Source organism: Triturus cristatus, chromosome 7 (genome assembly GCF_964204655.1).
Source record: "Triturus cristatus chromosome 7, aTriCri1.1, whole genome shotgun sequence".
NCBI classification, from domain to species: Eukaryota; Metazoa; Chordata; class Amphibia; order Caudata; family Salamandridae; genus Triturus; species Triturus cristatus.
The window spans coordinates 1839889756-1839896557 of record NC_140590.1 but is presented as its reverse complement, the minus strand read 5'-3'; the positions used below and the strand labels follow the sequence as shown (position 1 = coordinate 1839896557).

At 41.2% G+C, this 6802-nt stretch overlaps 1 long non-coding RNA gene across 1 annotated transcript; it reads left to right on the top strand.

Annotated features, from left to right (window-relative positions):
- The first annotated feature begins 622 nt into the window (after positions 1–622).
- LOC146813382 (uncharacterized) lies at positions 623–4313 on the top strand. Its single transcript, XR_014966971.1, has 2 exons — positions 623–896; positions 1004–4313. It is a non-coding gene; the product is annotated as an uncharacterized LOC146813382 (long non-coding RNA).
- Positions 4314–6802: the final 2489 nt, after the last annotated feature.

Genomic DNA, 6802 nt, shown 5'->3' with positions numbered 1-6802 from the left:
CAACTGGCCCCCCCCCCCGGAGGGGACGCCTAATAGGGATATGTATATTAAGTATGGTCTTTCTTCTATAATGTACAGCGCATTATGGAATAAAAATACTTGTAAGTGGTGACTAGTACCCCGAGGAACTAAATATGTACATAAAAGGATCCTGGTCTGTGCACTTAGTAACATTCATAAGTGATGAGATGCAGAGCGTTTTTTTTTTTGGTGTTCTGCCAGCCAAATCTGGTGAATATGACTTGCAACTAGTATTTACAAATGGTTTGGTTTAAGTACAGTCTGTGGGCTGTCTTTTGTTTCTGTCTTAAGTGTTGATCTGTGGGTTAAATGTGTGTTTACATGTTATGGTGTGGTAAATTGTGTTTTGGATGTTGCTAGCACTGGAAAAAGCGTGTGATTGAATGACTGTGAATATGTGAAAGAATTCTGAGAAGTGAAATTGTTAAGGAGTAAATTTAATTTGGTCTCATCACCATCAATAAGTCGCAAAAGGAAATTGAGAGGGGTGTAGCAAGAGAAAGAGCAACCCCTGTGATTTGATGACACCCTTAATGTACAAAAGTATTAATGAAGAGTAATTAGGGACCCGTTAAAAGTTTAGCTTGAAAGAATTGTGGGTATTTCGAATTTGCAAATTGTTCCTATGCAGCTTTGTGTTCTTGGTGGTTCAGTGAGCCAATGTGCTGGGTCCATAGGGTTGTAGGTTCTAATTTAAGCTGAACCTGCTAATCTGAGAATTGAACCTAAATTTATGACCCTTGAAAAGAAATTGTATATTAAAATAAATGTTTCCATAGGGCAAATTATTGCAGTTTAGATAACATTAGGAAGGCTTTTTGTCTTTGACAGCTTCAGGGCTGTGCAAGGCAGATTTTGACCTTGCAGCTTGTAAGGTGGGGGCTAAAAATAGAGGAGAGAACCAGGAGGTGAAATCACTGCTTAGAAAGCTTCACTGACATGAAAATGTGTAATGCTTGCAGCAGGACAGCCTTGGAGAAAGGTGGGGGCTAGGAGCACTCGCTGTGGCCCGGTTCTGCGCTGAGGTTTAGCTTCTCTGATGAGACAGGGCAGCTGAGGAACGAAACCCAAGGAGCCTTCCTCGGCCCTATTTTGTGCAAAGACCAGTTAGACTTTCCATAGAAAACTGTTTTTATTTTTTTTTAAAAACTGTTGCATTAATCCTACACAAAAAGTAAAATGATGCTCTTGCTTGAAATTTTAAGGGCTATATGCCTATATAAAAACGATTTTCCAATTGAGAATTAATTTTCTCAGTGGAAATTGTGGCGCAAAATTAACATGGATTATCGGATAAGAGTTTTACCTTTAGAAAGTTAAAATTAAGATGACCTGTGTAAAGAGAAAAACAAAATTGTGTGTTTTACAATAGACTAAATTCAGATACAAAATGTCACAGCATTTATCTTTTGTATAGGGTATTCAAAGGCATTCACATTATACAGCACGACAGATTTGTGTTGGCTTGAAGGGTTGACTTGCAAGGCGTGTGAATTTCGACACCTTTACGTGTTAAACAGCTGTGTCAACAAGACCATTTCTATCTCGGACTCCGGCTACAGAGAATAGTTGAAGTCAAAAACACGGAGTAAAATTCTGCATTTCAGACTGCTGTTTCCAAAGTTAGAAATGTAGTTTCATTATTTTTGCAGATTGACAGTAGGGATTTCTTTTCTTAATGCCTTTTTTTTAAAATAAGGATAAGAGTGGTTTTTGATGTTAAATAATAATGGCTGTCCTTCATTTAAAAGTGGCGCAGACTTAAGATGTTTCAAGATAAGCTTCTGTGCTTAGGGCTAAGAATTAATGTGTTTCAATATAATAGGCAAGGGATGCAGCTCGCTTTTCATATGTAGACTCATCAAAATGATTAGATTTATTAACAAAAAAAATAAATTTTGATTATATAAAAAAAAAAAATGTTATTTCAAATAGGTGCAAAAACAAATTCGTTTTTTACTATTTATAATGCCTAATAATGATACTGTGACCTCCTAGCATCCAAATTGCATTTAAGCCGTGCTATACAGCAATAGGGGGTCAATTACATGTGAAAATGTCACTTTACCCAGGCGTACAAAACTCATTTTTATAAGGGTATACATTATACATTTTTGATGCCACATCTCTGGGATATGTAGAGGACATTCTGGGGATGACTATTATGCAAAAACATTGTAGGATGTTAATTTTTAAGTGCCCTGAAAATCAAAGTCGAAATCGGGTAAAAATTCACTATTTAAATGAGTTTTCTCCAGTCAGATCAGTTTTTAAACTGCCTTACGCCCCAGTAAATGCACATATGTAAGCATAGACCATCTATACTGCTAGACAAACGCTTGGCACACTGCTTATACATATCAATGTACAAAAATTGGCAGAAGTTATTAAGCTTACCTCTGAAATTGCTGGTAGACACACAGAGTGGGTTTTGCTGCTCTGTCTTCGGTCTTTAGGGTCACTTTGACTTGGAAGCACCACATGAAAACCTTGCATGCATGCTGGGGAACAGCTGCATAGGTTATAGGTCAAAGTCCTACATTTAGAAGCCTGTAGGGCTCAGCACAACGTTGCTTTGACATTTCGACATTTGAAAGACGAAATGGCAGGGAAAGAAAGAGGTTTTTGCTTACCCTTTTTTTTTTTTTTTGGTAAAAGCAAGTTTTTGTGTGCACTCAATGCACATAGTATATGTGACCTCTCTTTAAAGGACAATGGCTCTGCCATATATATATAGTATAAATGTTTTTAGGGTTGAATTCAGGAAGCAATGGGATTCAGTTTGACTTCATGCGGCCTCATGTTGCACTAGTACATTTGCTAAAGGAATATGTTCTTTGGCTAGCTGAACTGTGCTATTTCGCTCCTCAGAGTTTGTTTATGCCCAGTTGCTACAAATTGGGGTTGATAGTGTTGACAGAATGAAACCTGGTACAGGTTTCTTACTGTCAAAACTGGGGAGTGGAGGCTAGCTCCTCTACAAATTAAGGGTAGGCAAATTTATGTGTTCTCTCTCTTTTTCTTAATTTTTTTCGAGCCTGTCTAAACTGTCTGTGAAATAACCATGAGACATTTAATTGGCTATTCAGTAATACTGTTTTCAACATTATTAGCATTAATAAAACGAATAAATATATTTTGCTATGTTACTACCCATCCTCTCTGATGGAATTATGAGAGGATGAGTAGTCTAGGTTGCTGCTTCCTTATTTGATCTTTAAGGGGAACTAGCTGTGGGTAGTTTTTGTTTGAAAATTCTCAGGTGACAACACCACTATTGTTTGTTTATTCTCATGCTACATACAGTTTTGCAAGGGCATTGTTAGTTTTATTAGCTAGTTTGTGTAAATAAACTGACAGTCCTTACTAGAACTAATGTTGCATAGTTTGGATTGTGAAAATGTAGAATGCAGGGAAGAGGTCTATGTGATCCTTAGCAAACATTTTTGAGGAAAATATTGTTTTACAGGAGCCTGTTAGTCACAAGATGTTTCGCTGGAGAACATGTACCCATTATGTTGAAGTTTTTTAGTTCTGTATGTAATAGGAATCCCTGTTAAATTAGCAGTGTTAGATTTTCCTGTTGCTCCTATAACATGAGAGCCTGGTCCTAAGCATACAATGTAGGTGCTTTAATTAAGAAAAATCATTTTAGAAGTGTCTGCAGTCCTGTACAAATAATGCAATGTTTAGGAGTAAAACGTGTATAACATTTCCTTTTTCTTGAGGGTCTTTAGAAATGAACACAGACTTCCTTGACTGCTTGGCATTGGGTGACGTATTACTCTTGTCAGTTCACTAAAGAGTTTTTATACTTGCCAATAGGTCCAGACTGTTGTTTTATTTACTCTCACATATATGAAAGTGGTTCCAGGGTGCCTTGTTAATATATGGGGCGTCCCTGGACTAGGAAGTATTCTGAGACTATCCTCTCTGTTGATAGATTATTTTTGTGCCTTGTCTAAAGACCTTTTGTTCTGTCCACCAATAGATATTTGCTGCTTTACAACCATTGCCAGAGGGGCGCGGACATCAGATCCAGCTTGAGGAGTCAGCACCAGTCCAGCTTGAAGTCAAAGTGAAGGTAACCTGCACAGGCACTGCTGGCAACCAGGACCTCAGTGAAGGTAGAAGGCCGGAAGCATTGTGATGAGCGTACCCCTGCTACTATCTTGGGCGAAAGACGGGGTCACAAATCAGAAAGGAGAAATCGTGGATCAAGCTTTTGATGCCCAGCTGAGAGTCACAGACCGACCAGGAAGGGAAGAAGGTTTTTGCTTGAGGTAACCCCCTTTGAAACAAGGGTTGCTTCAGAGATCCTAGCATCAGGCCTCTGAATCCTGGTCCCAAAGTGGCTGTAAAGGAGATACCTGGGCACACTGAATGCAATCCATGGCCCCAACGAAAGAGCAGTGTGCCAGCAGAGCAATACAGGAGTTAGGGAAGGACTTGAGTTCAGGGTACAGGTGCTGTGTCTCTGGTGCCTGTTAGATTGAAATGAAGAAAACTGGTGCACTGCCTCAGACACTGGACAGGATCGCTGAGCGCATTTGCCCTGGTGGGTGATTGCCCTATCCTGAAAGAAGAAACTTTTCCCTTGAAACTAGGCCATGATTCCTGAGTTGCGAGTTGTGCAGCTCCACCGTGGGAACAACAAGAGCCTGCCTGTGAGGCTCAAACGGACACAGGGAGAAGACTCCCCTCTGGTTGGTTGTACAGCGGCTTTAATTTCCCAAGGACTTCTTTTTCTTTTTGTTGAAAATGTACCCCATTGATCGTCCCATTTTTGAGGAGGAGCAACCCTTTGCAGCTCTTCGTCCTAATTCTCATGGTCCTCCTGGTCCCCTGGATCCAGGATCATTTTTGTAAATAATATGTCTGACTGCTTTAATGTTTGTATTGGGTATAATGATAGATACTCTAGCCCTCATAAAGGAAACACTGGAAAAGTCTAGCGAAAATGTTTTTATTAGATATGTACTGTTGGATACTTTGATATTGAAATTGATGGTAACTGAAATGCATAGGAACCTTGAAAATGTTTTTACTGGATGGTTCTAGGATTTGCTTAGGACTAGAAAGCTAATAATTCTGTTTCTGATAATAGTAATTACTCTCTCCTGCTATCTGTATGACCCAATTCCCTGTTCCCTTTGTACTTCTGTTTATACCTCATACATACCCGCTTAACAATATTTAGAATGAGAAATGCCCACCTAGCAATGAATTTGTAAATTTATGGAAAACATTTTTTTTTATTAAAAATTAATATGCATATTTTTCATTTTTTATGGGAGATGTCTTCAGCTAACGCTAAAAGGGTCGTCTGTCGTAAATTGGCTGCAATTAAATTAGCGTTAGCAGAATCCATCTGGTATTTACAGGCTATCCTGTACATTTTGTGGAATCCATTTTGTATTTCTGGCAGCCATTTTGTCTTCCCTTGTGCTCTGTTTAAAGGACTGGCTATACTTAGACTCTGCTACCCTGCACATGCGCAGGAATATCTAACTGTCCATGCATCTGTTTTTAGTCTGTAACTATCAGGTTGTTTCTACCTGAGTCAGCAACTGCTAGCTCCTCCTATACTATTTACGGTGCATTTCTGTATGACCATCTATGTATGTAACTCTTCTCATGTATGCTTGCATCGTCCTTTTCCTGAGCCCCTGTGTGGGTATAAAAGACCCATGGTTCTTCTACTCTGGGTGCTACCTTCATTCAGCACCACAGGGTGCTGGGTGAATGTGGTTCCACCTCCTGAGGTTTAATAAACTATGTATTTTCTATTTCAGTTTCTGTGCCAACTTCTTTCTAATAGTCTGAGGACTCTGTGCAGAGAAGGGCGAACCCCTTGCACTGGTAGGCCTAGCTGAGGCCTATTTTCTACAATGGGCAACCCTCCCTGTGCCACCAGGCGTAGAACATCACCACCCACAGGGAGGGATCAGGAGGAGGAGGAGTCATCCGACGGAGCATCCCAAACATCGTCACGGCCTGCTTCTGAGGGTCCCCGCAGGAGGGCGGGTCATCCACGGAAAAGACCGTGAGGGTCGGCGCAACAGCACCATCTCCCAGGACACCTGGCCTGGCACCTGGCCCACTGGACCAACAGCAGCACAGCAGCAAAAGACATTCTCTGCCACATGGACTTGCTGGTCACTGTCTGACCAATGTTGACAAATACTGTGGCATGGACTCTGAGGATTTTCAATGGCAAGGACACCAACTCCCCTAGTGAACTTTGGATTCCACACACCCGGAAAGCCCCTCATGTCATACCCCCCCACGTACCCCAACCAAAATAAAAAGTTACACGATAAAGAGATGATGCCTACATTTTGCAGTATTACCTTACATGTGTTTTATAAAGTCTAACCATGCCTGAGTTCTCATTTGACTTCAACCATCCACACACTGGGGCCTGAGTCTGGCACAGGACACACATGGGTCACAATGTATTAGGCAAGACGGACATGGAGCACCATACACACCCGTGATGGGCCCAACCAGCTGAGGGGGTGGCCGCACAACCGTGCCGACAGACATATAGAGTACAGCGACAGCCATGCGCAGTGGTGAGGGATCATGTGGAGTGTCCTGGGGGGCACCCAGGTATGTGTGGACAGGTGGCAGAACCATGTCCTGCAAGCTTGAGTCAGGTGGATGCAGAGAATGGTGGCCTGGCCAACGTTGGATGCATGGGGATTGCACTTGTCACAATACCCACACAGTCATGGACATCATGCACAATACACAGTCTAATCCCACACAAACAGCA